The sequence below is a fragment of the Mus pahari genome, chromosome 7 (genome assembly GCF_900095145.1).
Source record: "Mus pahari chromosome 7, PAHARI_EIJ_v1.1, whole genome shotgun sequence".
NCBI classification, from domain to species: domain Eukaryota; kingdom Metazoa; phylum Chordata; class Mammalia; order Rodentia; family Muridae; genus Mus; species Mus pahari.
The window spans coordinates 46,639,842-46,660,244 of NC_034596.1; the positions used below are offsets into that span (position 1 = coordinate 46,639,842).

At 38.3% G+C, this 20,403-nt stretch overlaps 1 long non-coding RNA gene across 1 annotated transcript; it reads left to right on the plus strand.

Annotated features, from left to right (window-relative positions):
• Positions 1-1,544: 1,544 nt before the first annotated feature.
• On the plus strand, positions 1,545-18,953 carry LOC110324014. Its single transcript, XR_003844249.1, has 3 exons — positions 1,545-1,831; positions 2,289-2,360; positions 18,459-18,953. It is a non-coding gene; the product is annotated as an uncharacterized LOC110324014 (long non-coding RNA).
• The last annotated feature ends 1,450 nt before the right edge of the window (positions 18,954-20,403 follow it).

Here is a 20,403-nt window from a genome sequence, read left to right on the forward strand (position 1 = left end):
GGGATGGCTGGGTTGTGAATTGGAGAAAGGAAGAAGGGAAATGGGGCGAAAGGGGGGAGAAGGGGAGAGATCTTAAGAAATTTTTAAAAACTGGAATCAAATTAAAAAGAGAGAGATGGGCAAAATAGACTAGTTTGATTATCTCCTTTAGGAAGACAAGATTTTGTTTTCTTAATGTGAGAATAGATTTTGCTTAGATATGTTTTTTTTTTTATCTAACAGTTTTAAAAAGTGAATCACACACACACACACACACACACAAGTAAGAGGGGAGGCAGGGAATGTGGACTTAGGCAAAGGAAATCTTCATTGCATAGCTGAGAGGCAAACAGGGAAAGGCCTACATTTAGAGTGCAGGTAAAATATGATAATTTATTGCTTGCTTCTGCTATGGGCTTTATTTATGGAATGAGTATGTACCGCCACGGAAGAAACACAGTATTAACTATCAAAAGTTGAAAGGAAAGCTGAATTCACATTAAAGCTACTAGATCTAGATATTTAAGAAACATTTCATTGATGAGTGTTTTCCCTCCCTCTGGCGAGCATAAATGAACACTCTATACTTATTTATAATTTTATAAAATATTTATTTATAAGATAAAGAAATATAATTTCAATGGCAACATTTTTGTTCTTTCAAGTCCATAATGAAGTTGACTTTTTATATTTATGGAACTAGATATTGGAGAACAAGTGTGCTTTAGTCCATTTCTAATTTACAAATATAGAGGATGTGATTGGAAGTTTGTTTAGTAGGCTTCCTAGACATAAGCAAGAATATATATATATATATATATATATATATGTAAATTTGGTAAAGGTTTTTCTGAAGCCCAGTCTGTGAACATTATTTATTTCTTTAATCTTGATCTGGCTTACCCTCCCTCAGGATATCCTCTTTTAAAAATGACAATTTGCTATGGCATTGATACATTTAATTTTGCTTCATACGTGTTACAGTGTTTTACTGTGTATTGTCACCAACTTTTTGCTGATTGCAGGAAGTTCATTCCAGACAAACACATCTAAAACTCTTTGGAGGTTATTTTCATTTAGACTTATATTGCTTAAAATGAAGTAGAGACTGCCCTTTTTGAAAATGATCACGATTTAAAAATTAAAACTCCAAATTGTAATATTACAGATTTAGTATTTCAATTGACATAATTGAAAGTTAATGAAACTGTTAGTATGTTAACACAAAGAAATTATACAAAATGCAACAGAAATGGAATTTCTTCCAAATATTTTTTTCCTCTAATTGCAATACTGGAAATCAAGTTAATCTAAAACTGTTCAATACAGCTGTCCTGATAGTTAAGGCAGTCTTCCAGTGTCTTCTATGGCTGGAATCACAGCAAGGGCAGAGAGGGAAAAAAATCTGTCATGAAGTGTATTAATTATAATATGTATTCAAGTTGCTACATATTTCACCCCCAAAGAGATGGGCACATAAAATATATTAGAAGTCTATATAAAAATTTGATTTTTACAACATGTATTTTCTACTTTCTTATTGAGGACTTTGCATGCATTGAAATAATTTTAATTTTGATAAGTTAATTTTGTGGGTAGCTGATGTAGTCGGTTCTTTTTAAGGCTAAAAGCCTATTGGAGAATTAGGTTAACAAAGGGTGAAGGTGAAGATCATTACAGGTTTCAGTGTTGGCTGAGATGGGTTGCTGAGGTTGTGTAACTGTGTCTAGAGGGGCGGGGTTCCTGTACATTCCTACTTCAGCAGATAACCTGTCCCCGGCCATACTCCAGCTTCTCCCAGACAGATGGAAATCTCCAGAGGAAAATCTGCACAGTCCTTCTAAGAAGCTGGGTAGGTAAACATTGAATTTAAAATTTTCCCCTCATTATGCTTCTACTCAAAGCCAGATCCTGGAGTTGCAAAAAGAATAGTGGTCATCTAAATTCTCTTTAACAACAATATGGCTGAATTCTTCCTACTGTAAGAGTTACAGGGTATAGCGATCTTCCAGATAGCTGGAAAATCCATTTTCAATTTTTCTTTTGCTTTTAATTTCTCTCTTTTCTCTCACTCCAACTGCCCTGCCTTACCATTCCTCCAGGAACTCCCCCTCCCCCAAGCACCAATAGTTAAAACTCTATCTTTTAGTTTCCATCTCCTAAATTGGCCTTTTCCCCAACTCAGTTCTTGAAGACTATGTCCAGGAAATGTGGGCCCAGGGGCTCTGGGCTGCGAAAATATGACGTAGTGTTATGTTTTGTCTTCCTCCTTCCCGATTTGGTGCCCCCACCCCACCCCCCAATCCAAGGTTCTGCTCGATGGATGTTATCGGAAGGCTGCGGAGGACTTGAGAACTGTGAACACTCTCACCAGGAGATCGGTAAGTGAAAGTCTTCCCTGCCGCACGTGGTGGTGGGTGGTTAGCGTGTCCCACAGACTACTGTGGATGTACCCTTAAATCTAGACTCTTGTAGGCTTTTGTGTTTTTTTTTCCCCCCACTTGGAAATTGTTCGGAGCGAGTAGATTCCCACAGCCATAGGTGGAAGAATGCGTGATTTGTCCACGTGGACAGAAATCATGATGGATGCCTAGGTAAAGAGGATTTAGATACTTCAAAGAAGGAAGAAAAGAAGACTAATTTATATGGAGAAGGTAATGGGACGCTCTAGTATGTACAGAAGTGTAAGGTATTTCGTTTAATGGAGATTTCTGAATTTCATGGCTGCTTCAGAGAACAAGGAAATTTAATATTCAAACCTGGGATCGTCGTTGGCATCAAGACGATGCCAATCTCTCTCTCTCTCTCTCTCTCTCTCTCTCTCTCTCTCTCTCTCTCTCTCTCCTACTTTCACACTGGCATTGCCAGCCTCACCCAGTGCGGGCCCTTTGCAGCTCCTTTGGCTGCGTCAAGCTAGGGTCTCTACAGGACTAAGCGGATCTGGTGCAGGTTGAGTTCAGAGCCACTTAAGAGAAGGAGACTTCTTGGTCTCACGGAGAAGGAAAAAAAAAAAATCTAGGGAAATGAGCACCGTTCTGGGCTTGATTTTGTCCCTGTTGGGAATAGCTCAGTTCCCGGCTTTGGAAATCTCAGGAAAATAATTGATTTTTAATGTACACTTAGGAGCCAGCGCTGTATGCTCCAGAGTCTGGCCGTCCCAGGGTGACTGTGAGCGCGCCAGACTCTGGCTGATTCCTCCCGAAGCTCCGGAGGGAGGCTGGGCTGCAGTGTCGGGATGGTCTGCCCTGGGCCTCTGGAGTCGGACTGGCTTTGGCGAGGGCGCCGGACTGGACTCCAAGTAGAGCGGCAGGACTCGGTCCGGAGTTGAGATTAGGGACTAACAGCAGAGCAAGGACCAGGCGGCAGTAGAGCTAGCTGGGGCTGCTCGGCTGCAAGGCCTGTCGTTCTAGGCCGGCGTTCAGATCACCCTTGCCGGCCTCCCTGCCCAAGGAGCGGCGCTGCTGGCGAGCAGCAACGCGAGGGCGCTCTAGCCCAGGACACCGCCGCCGCTTGGGGAACTGGTTTCCCAGAGCTGCGGCGGCCAGCTCCCCTACCTTACCCGTCTAAGATCCTTTCCCTACTCCTAAGAAATTATTAGTCTTTGTTTATGGGGTGCAGTTTCAGATCTCAGCACTCCCCCGGTTGTTGGTAAAACTGATTTTACAATAGTTTTTTTATTACGTCTATCTCCTTCTAGTTTATTGCCTACGGCTCTGGTGTTCGGGTAGGAAATTTCCTGAACGCTAGGAGCAGCATGGAGTTAGGGAGACAAAAGCCGGGCTGGGAAGCAGATTACCTAGGAAGCGCGGAAAATCGCTGGGAATTCTCTTCCTTTTGGAAGAATTGGAGGGAAAGGATGAGAAATGCAGAGGGATGCTTCCACCTGCACCTCCCACCTCCCTCTTAGTCAAGCTTAATTGTTAAGCTTCCACATCGCTGCTGCATCCCGGCCCTTTAGCAAATCTTAAAATAGGCAGAAATTCCGAGACCGTGATTCGAGAAGTTACTTATAATAATAACAAATAACTCAGAATTTTGCATGTAAATCTGTAAGGAGAGATGGAATGGCCTACATCTTTTCTGGGACTGTGGCCTAGAGTGTTTCAGAGTCTTTGGCATTGCGGAAAAGCCCTCACGGGAGGAAAGAGCGGATAGCTCTTGTCGAGATTTGCAAACTAAAGAGCGTGTTCAATAACTACACGTTTGGATATTCATTTTCGGCTAAAGTTGAATTTTCCTATATTGATAGAATCCCGGGTTGAAATAGACACCTTCATTTTCGTTCCTCCTCCTCATTTTCTGTTATTGCTTCCCTCTTTGTGTGCTTTAAGGAGCAAAGGTATCTTCCTGCTTAGGCAGATACAGTTTGTTTATTTGTTTTAATTTGATTGAATAGGAAGACTGAAAACTGTAATGGGGTTAGAGAGAATTGTCTCTCGGTTGGTTCTTTCATTTTCTCATGACTCTGAAATTTAATGACCTAATCATTGTTGTTTGAAGTTAAATTATCTGTTAAATTAGCCCTAAACAATAACTGATGATATTTTCCTTTGGGTCTGGTTGCCCCTGAATTCTTGGCTCTAGACAGGTATGGCAGGAATCGAGAAAAATCCTTGATTGTTCAATATTATAAAAATAATCAATTCACAGCTGATGTGCAATGATGTTATTTCTAAGTTGAGCATTATAAGTTGGAAATTATTTTTTCAAACTTGTGCATAAGGCACGTATATGAAAAAATATGAACAAAAATTCCCATTAATATTCAAAAGCCAAATACACACCTCTACCTGCTAAGAATTCCTCACAAACGAAAAATTAGCTCTATGGAAACTTTCAACATTCTTTTAGAGGTACATTCTAGAAATCTAACGTATAGCTACTTTGTTGAGTCTGACATATGTTCATTTTGTATTTATGGTACAAAATAGCCTTGAAGTGGTGCAGATTCTCCTCTTTTTCCTTCCATAAAGCTTCTGTGGTCTCAGGAGAGAGGGTATCCATGCATACTGAAGGTTCAACACCTTTCTCAGTTACTATATTACAGGTAGCCAGAGAATCTTTGAACCTAATAGTATTCCAGTTATCTGAGAAAACTTTGATAATAGGAAGAACTATTGTGTTTGCTCTATTAAAACGTGCTGAATGAATAATTAGAGACTGGGATGAGTGTTGAAAAATTCAGAGCAAGAATAAGGTGGTAATTTTATTATTTAATACTTCAATAATTTCTATAATTAATAATGTGATTTTAAAAGCTGGCAATGCTTTCTTAGGAAAAATAAAGAGTACTTGCCCAACCTTATCAAAAATATTCTGGGAAAAAATTAAGTAGAATCGGATAGAATTGTCAGCAGGTATTGCTCGTTGTTTATTATTATTATTATTATTATTATTATTATTATTATTATTATTATTTATCTATTTCTATTCTGGGAAAAAAACTGTTAATTAAACACAGCAAACTCCAATTGCAGGTTGGAAGACTAAAATCGATCATTTCTGCATCAATAATGTTATGTATTACTACATTGATTTGTGTTCATTTATGCAGAGGTTTCAGCTATTTTCTTTCCATATTTCAGTGTCTCCCTCTTTATTATTGTCACATATTGCTTTTAATGCAGGAGTTTACTGTAGGAAGCAGCGAAAACCCATCCATTCTAAGAACACCTCATAGTGGAGTCTGAGAGTGTGACCAGTTTACGAAATTGTTTATTCATACTAGCTTTTTTAGTAATTAGGAACCCGCTTCTGCTTAAAGCCTCATGCTGCTCGAGAGCCTCTATTCTTTTCTTCACACATAGTATTGATGTGTTTCAATAACATAGAAAACATGATTTGGTGAGCTTAGGCTTAAATAGAATGAAACTCACAAATAAGACATTGTTTTTAATTGGTTTGTCTGGGTTAGCTTCACAAAAATAAGATAGCCATGTGTTTTTATCTGGTTTTATTTTTATGAAAAAATAAAGGATGGGTCATTTAAATATAGATATTGGACATTTTAAACAACTGCTAACTCGAAATTATGCCAAGGGTTCTTATTCAAAAAAAACCATATAATGTCCTATATATTAAATATGTGTATGCACATATGTTTTATTAGTGTGCATGTGTTATTACATCTTTTGAAGATAGAAATATCCCTTACCTAATGCAGCACATGGATCGTATGTACCAGGATCCATCTCAACACAAAATAGGAGTACCTGAGTCACTCACTATTTTCATTAAGTGCGAGCCAGGAGTAGGGTGTTGAGATATATCCTTATTTGTGGTCTTCTGTTGCCATTACAAAGTATTAGAAAGTTGCTTGAAATTTGAAAAACAAAAACACCAATGGCCTAGCGTATTGAAGGCAATTTAATATTTAATCTGCAGCACTTTTGTCAGTGTGCAGGACCAGTCCTTCCACTTTCAGATAGGAGCAAAACTACCCAAAGCACCTAGGGATCCTTTTTTCCTCCTTATTTTAAAAAACATTTATTATTATTTATTTGCTCTACCCTTCCTTCCCCCCAGTGAATATAAGATATATAGAAAACAGATCCGAATCATTTTGGGGATCAAAGTGATCTTGGGGAATGGAAAAGGAATTACTTTTTCTCAATGGTTGTCCATAAGTATAGGGGCTACAGGCAGAAGGTATCCTGGGATTTAAAGTTTTGCGGAAGATTGAATGGGAGGGAGAGAGAAGTGGGGGGAGGAGCTACCTTTTATTTGCTTCACTTGTTTAAAATTTCTTTTCCTCATCAAGACTTTGGAGCTAGCATAGTGAAGTGACCATTTTGGAACCCAGTGCTGTAGGCACTCTAAGGTGGTTGAGATTCCTTAGCACTCCTTGTCGGGAAGGATTTAACAGCCAAGGTGCTTACTTACCAACCCCTCCCCGCATCTTTCACGCATGCACCAACTCATCCTCACGTGCGCGGTATAGTGGACAGTGTTGACTTGAATTGCTCTCTGGATGCAAGCCTTTCCTGTGAATGAACCCGAAAACACTCGACAGGTCGTGAATAATCGTTTTAATGAGTGTGCAAAGTGTGCGACAGGGTGCACCGAGTGGTCGGGTTAAACAAACAACTTGTACTCTGACCAAATCGGATTGTTAAAGTGCAAAGTGATGTCAGTACCATTCGCACTGCCTTTCGGAAATCCACAGATCTGACACGCGGGAGTCCAATTTTCCCCATTAAAGAAAAATAACAATATTTTTCAACCGTGTGTGATCTTCTTTAATATTAACCAGAGCCAAACAAAACCTCACTCGAGATCACAGTAGTTCTACTGAAAAAGCAAAACAAAAGGAAGGAGATCCAGGGAAGGAATAAGGACACATCAGGAATTCTGGGGGGAGAACTTGTGCTTTATATTTCACACATCCTTGGGGATCATCTATGGAACTGAAACTATTCGTTCAATTGCCTGTACCCAAAACGAGTGGGATAGTAGTTTATTCACATGCTAATACTGAGTCTGTACTCCTATGGGGGCTTTTCTGTTAAAAATTTAACTAATATTTAATATGTGTTAACCCCATGAGTGTGAAGGAATGTCAATCTCACATGTATACTTGGAAGAAAGCAATAAAAAGGATTGCTAATGGGTCCCATCATAAACAACCACAAAGATTAGGGGTTCTCAATAATCATACTGTAGTCAGAAAAAGTTATATTTCTCCCATATTCTCGAAACTATCTACTTAAAACCACCTTCATAGACTCCCTTGTTCTTTCTTATTTTGCTTTATAATTTCAAATATTAAATAAGAAAAGTAAGAAAGTAAGTTTCAAAATGTTTATGAAAAGGAAATACTTTGAGACATTTCTCCTAAAAAGTTTGAAGTGTAAGAGATTTCTTTCCCTTGCCAATACCTTGTATATATTCAAATATCAAACAGTATCCCCATGAGGTTCGCAAATCAACTTATGAGTTTCACATAGCTTCTCTACTCCATAACATGGTAGGTGGATGCAGTTTGATATTTGTTTAACAGTATTCATTTCTTTACTAAAGATGGAAAGTGTGCCATAGCCCACTGTGTATATTCATCAGCTCTTAACATGTAAATCTGTTCAGAAAGATGAAATGCTAGGTATGTAATATAAGAAGCCATAAATATGGAACCTCAGACTTATTCACTTAACTCCTACGTCCTTAGCTACATATCTGTGTATATGTGTTTCTGACCATCTATGTCACATTTGTTTATGCATAACTACTAGCCACTTTTTGAACTAATTGACCTAAAACAGAGAGCTGAGGTATTTGACAAAGTCTTAACGAAGTCACTGAACTTTGATATTATAGTTACTAGTTTTTTCATACACGTTTGTCAATTAAGCCTCACCTAGATAAAATAAAGATACTAAAATTCTGCTTCCATTATTAATTTTCAAATGATAATTAGGGGCTTGGAGATTTTGCCTGGTATTTAGTAAATTTCTGTATCAGACTATATCAGAGTATCTTTTGTTATTAATTAATAATTAACAAAAAATTTACAATATTTGGATTATAGTTATCTTAGTGTGCTGACAGACTAGAAGTATTTTAGGAGCCACTGAAAGAAAGTATCCATTTTGGTTTTAGATGTACAAACAGCAAAGCTAGAGGGTGCGTCTGTTTTTAATGTGCATATGTGTAGTTAAAGAACTATACTATCAAAACATTAATTATATTTGAAAAAGCAGGGACTTATTGTAAGAAGTTCACTGCTGGGTTTCTATTCCATAGAGTCTGCCTGAGAGGGGTGAGTTTGCCTCCTTGTCTTATAGTATGCTTCCTTTTCAGAGAGAATCATAAGAGGAGCAGAGAGAAGGAAAAGGCTGATTTGGAGGGGGAAGCATCTTATATGCTAGGATGGTCCTGAGCACAGGGAATCCATGTGAAAAATCTGGTGACATGGGGGTCATTCATCACATCTTTGTTCTCTGCTTTTAAAAAAATGGGTTTTAAGACTATCAAACAGAGTACTGATAATCTGGGGGGAGAGAGAGTGATTGGGTGACTAAAACATATATCAGTTATCATATTCTTGACCCCCCAAGTCCTAGTTATTTCACAGCTGCAAAAATTTGGTGTCCAAAATTTCTATTATCTTCCTTCTAAATTCTACCTAGTTATGAATCATCCATGATCATTTATAGTTTGGGCTTAATTACTAGTTCTCAGCCTTAAATTACCAATAAACTAATTAATCTGACGAATCTTCCTAAACTTCCAGTGAATACTATAACAACCACAACAAGAAAAGAAACAAACTTGCAACAATATTGCTAAATAAACTATTAATAATAGCAAACTTAAGATCCATAGCAGAAGTGAACTTCAGTTAATACTAAGGCCAACAGGAAGAAAACCAAACCCATTTCCAGCCTTAGATTTGTGTTACATGGGAGGTTGAGCATTCAGCCAAGTTCATGTTTTGCTCACGAATGATTTCTGCCTAGATAAACTCAAGTTTCTGAAGAAAGACTCCCTTAGTAGGTACTGGTAAATACTACTGAGTGCTTCTATATTCAGACTCCATCGTGGCTATGGGCATGTTCCCCTGAAGATGTCATTCTTAAAGCAGTCTGGAACAGAGGTAGACATGTGAAGGGTTCTTGAGTGGGGGGCTAGGGTATCTTCTCCCTAGATCACTTCTGGTCAGTAGCAAAGTCATGGTATTCAGAAACTATGTTCACAAAGCCAAGGAAGTTAATAAGAGGGTTTTAAGTGTCCAGTGAACTCAGAGATCATGGATCCACTCTGTAAAGGAGACATAGCATCTTAGCATCAGCATCCCCTCCAGCCCAGAATGAATTCTTTTGATTGCTTTAAGAAAAGGCAGATGCAAAGAAGATTAAAGAAAGTAGATTTAGTGGTAATAGACTAGCTAGGAAAGCAAACCCCATTTCTCCATGAACAAGAGATGCTTCTCTGACACCTATCTATGTTGTTTGAGCAAATGGTAGGTCAGTCCTAAGTGGAAAGAGTCTGTCAGTAGGTCTACACTTAAACTACTCTAACTTCATCTCAGTCTAATATTCTTCCTGTCCCTGAACATGTAGCACCACTTTCACTCTCCACAAAAAGGGAAATGAAATAAAGTGAAGAAATTAGAAGGTATGGGGTTAGATTTGGCATTTGTCAGGCACATGTTAACTCTGAAGCAGGTGGTTTATTATTGCCCCCTTTTCTTGAGAAGAGAGGGCAGCTGGTTAGGAGAGGAAATGCAGCTGTGGGAAAGAAAAACAGACACTAAGGTAGAAATTCCTTGTCAGTTCAGCACCTATGGCCACACGAAGAGAGCTCTGAGTCACAGGATGGATTGGTGTAAGATTAGCTGCATGAATGTGACCCTAGCAAGGTACAATAAAGCAGACCCCAGACTCTTAAAAAGGTAAACAAGCAAACAGAAAACAAAAACAAAGACATAAATATCAGTAGTCAGTTTGTGTTCTGGAAACTTTTATTTATTTATTTATCTATTTATCTATCTATTTATTTATTTTTTTTTTGAGATATTTCCTTCAAACCTCAGCGCACACACAATCCACAACAGAAACACCAAAAGAAGGGGAAGCAAGGGAGGGGACAGGCACAACCACCATTGCTTTAGTTCTTTGTGGTCTTTGCTGTTTATGGAAGGAGACTGAACACCCTTTTACATTTCCTTGTAGCCTTTTCATTTTAATGAAAACACTTCCAGTTTGTGAGAACATTATTTCATTAAATTTCAGCAAAGAAAGAGACGCTTTCATTTCAAAGAATAAATTCACTGCAGTGATGCTCAGTTCTCATGCATCTCTGTAAGTTTGCAGTGGGATGTGGCAGATTTGGGTCCTAGTAGATCCACATTTCAGTAGCACCTCAGAATTTCTCAATGCTTGGAGTTTAATAGCCCACTGAATTCACCCCAGTTCCTCTGTAAATATACTTCTGCAACTTAAAATAAAACAAGACCATCTCACATTTAATTACAATCAAAATAATATCTTAAGAAGGATATTTTGTTACTATGATTATTTTATTAAGAATTGTGCCTTTTATTAAGAAATAGAATTATCACTTGTTTCAGTAAGAAAATTAAGGGAAGTCATCATTACTAAAACATGGCTTTCATTTCTGTTACATGCATTTCCTAAATATGGCTTGAGAAGAACTTATCTTCTAATACCTTGTATTTTATTTTATATGATTGAAAACTTCTGAACCAATACAGGAATGTGCAACTGAGAATAACTACATTTAATGATTCTCTGTTGATGATATTTGATGTAAATAAAAAATGAAAGCATTTATTTTAGTGTTAACAGCATGCAGAAACTCTTGTGCCTGTAAAGTTTACAAACCCATTTAATTAAATTAATAAGCTTCTATAGCCCAATACCATAATAAATTTTTAGCCAACAGAAACCATATATTTAAATGCTTATTCATATCCAATGTATGCTGAACTAAATGTATCAAGCATTGCTTATTCCATGCAAACTAAAAGTCAAATGAATATTAGCATTTCTTTTTAAGTACTAGTAATTGAGATTTACTTGAAATCTGCAGACACTGAAGGAAATCTTTGCAGATGCATCTTTATATTGTGAGCAAATATAGATTTTCTTTCCATACTGGGACATGGAGGAGTGAAGAATTAGAGTTGAGTTTCCTGGAATGAAGATTTTCTTTTAGCAGTAGCCAAGACATACAAATTCCATCCATTATTCACACTCTATTAAATAAAAGAAACATACATTTTCACAGGCAGGAGTAAGCCCAGGTCAAAAAGAATGAATTGTTTCAAATGTTGCTAACAGGTTTTTCCCAACAAAGAATTTTTTCAAGGAAGATACAACCAGATCTGTTGTAACTGGCAAACCAAACAAGAAGGTTATGCTGTGGGGATTTAGTGACTCTATAGGCTGAATATTTGTGAGGAACAACATTACTCTTTTATTCTTGAGAACAGGCAGATGCTCAGAGGTGTCTATGTGCAAAGGTCTTGGTTACTGCTAACTTGAAAGATTTTTCAGGACACAGGAGGATACAAAAACATGAATGTTTATTGTCTTTTAAAACACAGTTTCCATTAGGCTGTGGCTTGCAGCCCTGGCTTCACAGCCCGCAGCTAGCTTTCAGGGAAATGGGGCTCCGGTGTAGTAGCGCAGTTAATGAGGAAAGAATGGCTAGGAAACCCCAACTTATAACCCCATCAGAGGAATTCTCGTTGGCTGACAGACTAGGAAATGGTAAATCAAAAAGGGTCGTGGGAAGACTGTAATTTTCTTTAGGTGAGTTTTGGAAAGATGCTAAGTGAAATAGTGTTTAGGCGTTGGGATTAATCGCGCAGCTTACATCGAATGTGCCGGAAGGAAATCATGCTCTGTGCAAATGAAAATGAAGGAGTTTTATGCATATTCTAATTCTCCCTCTTTGGCTGCTATTTTGGAGGAAAAGGCTTCTTTTGCTGATGGTGGGACTTTTTTGTTCTGCACAGGAAATGTGTAAATGAACACATTTTTCCCCCCTGTTTTTCCTTCCCATTTCCCTCCTCCACTCTCCCCCTCCCTTTGTCAATAACCACACGGTAGTTAGGATACTCAGTTCAGACTCTCTGATCCTTGACTGCTTTCCCTTTCCAGAATAGCAGGGAACAGACCCATAGGCAGGCCTCTGAGGTCATTAGGCCTGGCCTTTGGGGATGGAAGTAAAGTTTCTATAATACTGAGGTTGAGAGTTAGTAGTAACAACTTCGTCTGGAGTCTCTCCTCGCTTTAGACCCTACCGGAGCTTATAAACAATGTGCTGGAAGTGCCCTGACCATTAAGACTAGTAAGGCTAGTGAATTTTAATTATACCGTGACAAGCAAGCGACTGTCTACTTCTATTTTCATAAGCCAGTCATCTACTGGTGCTTAGTTAATAAGGGCTCTTGGCGATCCTCTGGCGGACTTGGTGCGAACTCCTGAGCCTAGCTAGTGAAGGGTATGTGGAGACTGAGGGCGGGAGAAAGAGAGGGTTGCTGAAAGGAAAGGGGTTGCTCCCTCCATCCCCTCCTGCGCTGGGCAGGCTTTTCAGAACTAATTCATGGTAGGGCGGGGCGAGGGAAGATGCCAACAGACTTGAGTTTCTCCCTTTTCAGTCTCTGGATAAACAAAACCTCGGGAACAATCTTATTCTTCCCAGTTTAGACTGAAAAGCGTGGCGCGTCTCGAGCCCGCGCACTCCTGCGCTCTACCGCGCTTCGGGGGAAGCAGGGCGCCGAACTCCACGGCCGGACCGAGCCTCTGCGCTCTCCTCGCGGCCCTTGGGGAGCCTCCCGTGCGGGCCTGTTGGCTGTGGGCGGTCCGCGGACCCGAGGACCCTCGCAGCCGAACCCAGCCATCCTCCAGCCCCGGCTCCCCGAGCTCGGACGCAGCTCGCTAAGGCGCCCGGCCCGGCGCTGTCTGCCAAGTGCCGGGAGACCCTCCGGCCGCGCGCCCGGGGCTCCGCAGGGAGGAACCGCTGGGAAAGGCCGAAGAGGGCTCTGGGAGAAGGCCTGCGGCGACGCAGGGGCCTGGAACCCCCGCGCTGGCCCGTCGGTCGTCTAGCGGCGCCGCCCCTCCTCCCCAGGTCCTCACCCGACCCTCGGCCAGCCCCGTCCCCGGCCTGGGGGGTTCCCTCTCCTCTCTGGTCTCACATCAGTCACGTGGCTGAAGGATGGTTTGGGCATCGGGTGGCTCTTTTCCTCCTGGCTGGTGGTGATGTCTTAAACTTTTCCTCTTCAATTGTTTTTATTTCGGGCTTTCTTTAAATGCCTTCACTTCCTAAGTGAGCAGAAGGAGCTCAAGGCTGAAAGAAAAGGAAATCACTTCTGGCTTTTCAGACCTTTACACTTGCCCTTTTCTCCACCGCGGGCCGAGGATTCACACCAGCAGCTGAGGTTTAGACCTCGTCCTTCACTGGGGCCCAGACCAGTGTCTGTGCTTAGCCTTCGCAGTAAATGGCTGGGTAAGGGATGGCTTCCTTAGGCAGGATGCCCTCACCTTGAGGGTGCAGGGTTTTTTTCCTTTTTTTTTTTTTTTTTTCTTAGCTGAAAGGAAGATTAATACATGTGTTTTATCTTGGGGTTATTTATGAAGCTATACCCCCAAGGGGAGCGGCTAAAGTTTTGGAAATATTTTTCTTGGTCTTATTTATGTATATATTAAAAGGCTGTGAATTTTAGGATGTTGAAGTTAATCTTAAGGCGTTTCCTTAAATTTTGCTGTCTTTTGAAAACAATTTTACTTGTTTAATAAGAGGTGAAGACCTTGCAAAAGGAAGTTCATCTCTCATAGAAACAACAAGATTTCTTACCTTCTCCTGCTGCTCTATTACAATTGAACACTTTTTAAACTGACTCACTTTCTTTGTTGTGTCTTTTTCACCATTTAATGATTATTGTTCTTTACAATAACACTTATTTTTTGAATATCATAGACATTTTTATAACCAGGCAAGCAATTTTAGGTTTGGAAATTTGTAAGTCTAAATTCGGTCAGTCAGTCGATATATATTAAATACATATTCTACTGAGCACCAATTGTGTAATCCATGGACTGTTCCCTAGAGCATTTTACGTCCCACTCTCATTGATTGTAAAATAGTGAAATTATATAACCAATGAGCTAATAAGCATGAACTAATTTGAAAGGTTATAATTGCTAATCAAATGTAAAGCATATTTATTAGCATCATTATTAAAAGGTGCCAGAGGGATACAGATAAAACCTGTTCCTATCCTCTGGGAACTTACAATCTAGTTGGGCATAAATAATGAAATGTAAATTGATAGAAATAGCTACCAAGCAATGTTCAGTGTCTGGCATAGTGAAGACAGTCAGAAAATGATTGCCTCACATTAATTTGTAGTCCTGCCATTCTTTTAACAGAAATATAATACTGTAAGTAAAGGAAGGATTAATTAGGAACATTTTTCATGTAAAATGAATTTGTCCTTCATAAGTCACACGTGAAGATTGAGAGCATATAAGCTGTTTGTATGTGAGGGATAAGATGGTATTGAGTGTGGGATATGAAAAATGCACACACAGATGAATGTGCAAGAAAACTTACAAGACCTTTATTATTGGTACATTTCTATAAAAGTTTTTAATGATTAGGTGTATGCATGGAGCATGTTCACGTGAACGAAGGTATACAAGGAAACCAGAGGAATACAGATCTCTCTGAAGATGGAGTTACAGGCGGCTGTGAGCTACATACAACATGGTGCTGAGAACCAGACAGGGTTCTCTGGAAGAACAGCATTTGCCCTTAACTTCTGGGCCATCTCAGCAGCCCTCTCATACTTACTTTTAAATGATTCTGTCTAAATACCGAATGTAAAGAAAATTTAAGAGGAATAAGAAAAGATTCAGGTAAAATTCTGGAGCGTGATGATATCACTAGAAAAGGCTTATCATTACAGTCACCACTGGATCCCTGACTCTGGTTTGTGTACAGTGGAAATTACACTGAAATGTAATTACACCAAACATAAGCATATATTCAAATACATGGAGAACTATATTACCTTAGAATCATATTACTCACCACTTATTCTTCACTACCAGCAGCAATGGAGAGGACAGATGTAGATGTGTGGGAATAAATCTTGAGATATTGCTATCACTGGCTAGGCTCAGGTTGTGTTTTGCATTTAGTGTTTATACCTACATTTATTCAAAGTGATTTTCAACTATGAATGAAAATTTCCTCCTACTGTATCCATCCTCTCTAGATGTTTTGGTTTTATCTACAGAAAAAGTTAATCATAGCAACTACAGGGAGTGGGGTGTCATTGGCATCTGGTAGGCAAAGTTGCTGGATGCTACTACGTACCCTACAGGTCATATTTTATCCCCACACAACTTCAAATTCTTCTATCCAACTTATCACTGGAACCAGGTTAAACAATCTTCACGCCTGATAATATATTGGATCGCTACACCGGAAGTCCTTGGATTTAACTTTTATTTTAGTAACATTTTCAATTATAAAAAAAACTGTTTTGCACAGTAAACAAACAAACAAACAAACAAAAACCCATCTAATTGAAGAAGGCAACATCTTTAGACCTGCCCTGAGGCTTTAGATGGGGGAAAACTAGGAGGGCACCTGCTGAGATCTGAGATTTCCTTTTTTATTTTTATTTTTATTTTTTTTTATAAGAGCAAAGGTAGAAATCTTCTTTAAGGATTTGTCATCTGAATGCTATTTGTTAAATTAATAAAATGGGTCTTTGGAGTTGCTTAGCAACTTATGAAAAGCTTTTTAAAAGTTCATTTGTTTGTTTAAAACGAGGGTAGGCTGCATATTATTAGCTACATTACATAAATCAACAAAGAAATATACACCAAAAATGGAACATGAAGTTTCAGCACGTGTTCTGCTCTCAAGTGTCTGGTAATGGAAACACTCAATTGTCTGATAGATTTGCATCAAGTCTCCCATAAGCATCATCTATGTGTGGAATTTCAGTGTAATATTGAGCAGATAACAACACCAAAGTGGAAAAATTAAACAGGTTTGTCATAAAATATTTGTTTTTCTTAGCTTTACTTCAAAAGCCTTATCCTGCAAGTACTTTTATCAGACACTCATCACACTCCAGCATTTCACACTCCAGCATTTCTCCAGCACCCTCATTGTTTGCACTCTTCAGTCATACCTCGCTGCATCTACCTAATCTACATCTTTCTTTTCACATTGCCAGGGCTAGTTAAAAGTTTTCAAAGGCAGTCTTGGACATTATCATTGCTTGTGATCAAAAAGAAAATATTGCCAATGATGTTTTATTTCTAAAATTTAATGCACCATTTAAATTGTCTACTTATTAATAAAACATGAACTTTGAAGCATGGAACTTTCAGGGCTGGTGAGAACTGTCTGAGACCCTTGAGTCACCTTTGCTAAAAGTTATTTTTGTAAATTGCTGTAACAGTGGCTCATCAGTCATTTTGAAAGGAAGTGATCCTTGATTAACAGTTGGCTGATACCATGCTCCACAGATGTGTGGCAGCAGTACAGGTGTGACTTACAAAACAAGACAGGTAACTTCCAGGAACTAAGACTGTTTTTACGAATACTAAAGAACGAAGCAAAAATAATACCTGGGATGCGTGTTCATCTTTGTGCAGTAATCCATATAATTGTTACAGATAAAACAAACCAAATGCTCCTCTGAAATAATGATCTGCCAATACAGCACTTCTGTAGCTTTAAAGCTTTAAAGCAAGACAGCAACTTTGGTGGATACCTAAGTTTCTGTTTTTGATTTGAGAAGATCACACTCATAATTTCCACTACACAATTGAAATAGAATCTCGTTACAATAAGTTCTTAGGACTTAGAGATCAAATTCTTTCAGTCAGAATTTGACTATGTAGTTAGTAAGACGCTTTCTGAGATAAACATTTCTAATAGAGTCAAGCTTAAGATGATTTATTGAAGTCTATTGTTATCTTACGAATTCTAGGAAACTATTACTGGTCTATTATTTACACTTTATACATATACTACTAAGTGGTGTTTTTAAAAATCCATGAACTAAAAGCCATTGTCTGGATGTATATGTCTAAAACTCCTATGTCTGTCAGAGTTTTACTTCTTTGGCTTTTCGTCACTGATTCATTCTACTAGCTAGTAATTTCCTCTCACTTAAGATATTTCTTAAGCTTTTTCTTTTGATATATAATTTTTCTTCTTTTTTATTTCTTCTGATTCTTCCTATTAATGTGGTTCAATTTGTTTCTAATAATCAGACTGAAAAAAAATCAGATGACAGCATATGCCATTTGATGGGTTTGGCTCACTGTAGCTTTTCCATTTACATTTGAATAGTTGAATTTTTAGGACCTTTAACACATTTCCCCAAGAATCATTCTCTCACTGTTTCACATGATACTTGGCTGCCTTCAGCTTAAAAATACCATTTCATTCATATAATTAATGAAGTTGATAAGAAATGAGGAAAATAATTTAAGCATGCAAAAGTAAATAAAACCACAAAACAAATATATATAACTCCTTAAATATATGGAAATTTACCCCTTAAATCTGATGATTAAGTAAATTCAAGAGATATAGTTATTGATTTTGGAGAGCAAGGTTTTGTATGTGGTTTTTTGTTTGTTATTTATTATTATTATTATTTTTTGAGACAGTGTTTCTCTGTGTAGTCCTGGCTGTCCTGGAACTCACTCTGTAGACCAGGCTGGCCTCGAACTCAGAAATCCACCTGCCTCTGCCTCCCAAGTGCTGGGATTAAAGGCATGTGCCACCACCACCTGGCTTGTATGTTTGTTAAGCATAATGTAATTACTTATTTCCATGAGAAAGTAAAATGTTCCATATACAGTATTAATATACCTTTAAAATAAATTTTTCTTGTGTAATCTTGTTTTGCTTATGAACCTTTGGCTTGTCTGTTCTGATCATCTATTTTCTTATTCTTATGTTATTATTTCCAGAGCCTTACTCCTCCTTGGTATAAGGAAGGCTGGCATGACCATCCACTTCACATCCACCAGTGTGCTGACACCAAGCAGAAAATTCCAAGTAGAGAGCAGACTCCGTGTAGTCAGACGTTCCTGGAGAAAATTGCTTCGTCATTCTTCAGAATGAAAAAAAAAGTAGATTCCCTTCAGAATCCTCTAGTCTTAGAATGACTAGGTAGAATTTTATGTTTATTTAGATCTCTTCCATGTCTAAATCTTTGGTCATCTTCCTATCTTCTAGTTCCATAAATAAAAGTAAAATGTTACTAAATGAATACAATTATTTTGGTCTCAGTGAATCAGTTGAGGCTTGGCTGAACCAGCCCAAGTTTGGGGAGCTGCATGGGACTATAATTTACCATATCATTGCATTTGCTACCTCCTGATGATGTGGGTTTTATGTGTGGGCCAAAACTTCTCTCCAGTTTTGTCTAATTGGAAAAGAGAATAAAGATGTTGTTTCGATGGGCTTTGATCTTATAGCACGTACACCTGAAGAAGTAATTCTTTCACTCATGGAGAGTGCAGGGTGCGGCACAGGGTGTTTTCCTTATGTTGCATCCAAGCAAATATATTTTCTGGGCCACTCTTCTTTCCAAATGTTTTGCTTGGTGTAGGGCTTGGTGTAGTTATGAAGTAACTCCTTCTATAGGAGGGATTTGTAGAGTTTTATTCTAGCACCCCAGATATATGTGATAAAATGAGTGACTAGGGCTGGGGATGTAATGCAATGCTAGATGGTAGGTAAGGCCCTAGATTCAATCCTCAGTACCCAGGATTAATTCAAGTGTGTAATGTTTCTGTGCTAAGTGAGAGGAAACACCTGCTGTGATTTATCATAAATATATAAGATATTTTAATGTGCTTTACTTTATCTTGAAATAATTTCAAAAAGAAAATTTGAGACTCAACTTACATATATTTCTGGCTCTCCTAGAATTCACTAAATAGAGATTTGCCTCTGCCTCCCCAGTGCTGATATTAAAGGCATGTAGCACCACACCTGGTGATTTTTTTCATTTCTTGGGGGTTTACCCAGAAGGTATCATCAAGAAGTCTAAATTAAAAAAGCACAGGATGAGCTTGCTTTTTGGTTGCTGAACTTCAACCAACATCAACACAAAATAGATCTCACAAACACACTAAGCTATCTTTGGAGAAAAGATTAATTCTTCAGCTACAAAATTTGATTTAAGTTAATGGAAGGTATTAGTAGATCCACAGAGGAAATAGTAGCCATGGAAGTAGGTAAATGAAAACCAGAAGCCACATAGCAAAAACTTATTTGAGCATGGCTCAGGGGTGAGAAATTGAAAGTTCATTCTGTTAGAATTCAGTCTCAATGACAGTCCTAGTCCAATTATGAAACAATATTAGGCTATCTAAATTTGGCTAATAACTTTTCAATTGTAAATGTATATAGAACCCATGTATTCCAAGTAATATTCTTGATTACATCACTTTCAAATTAGTTTCACTTAAAAACTAACTACAGAAACACAGTGCTAGTTACCATGAAGTGACTAACATTCCCTGCTTTCCATGAAGTTAGTTCACTGAAGTGATTAGTTATAAACGAACAGTTTCATTTCTGTCAAAACCTTCCTTGACTGTATTAAAATAATTCTATATATCTATATTTTATCAGGAGAAATAAATAATATATATAATGATATAATTTTATCATTTCGGTATGTTAATAAAAGTTATCTAAGCATAATTTTCAAAACGCAAACTGATTCAAAATTGTGCTTGTTGTGTCCAGCCACTTCTGTCCATCTGTGATATAAAACACAACCACATGCCTCTATGCGGGAAGACAATTTCTTGACATAAATTACCAGGGATCAAATAATAATTTGATGGAACCAAATATTTCCTGTAATGGTGGGCATAAAGGAAAGGCCACAAACTGATG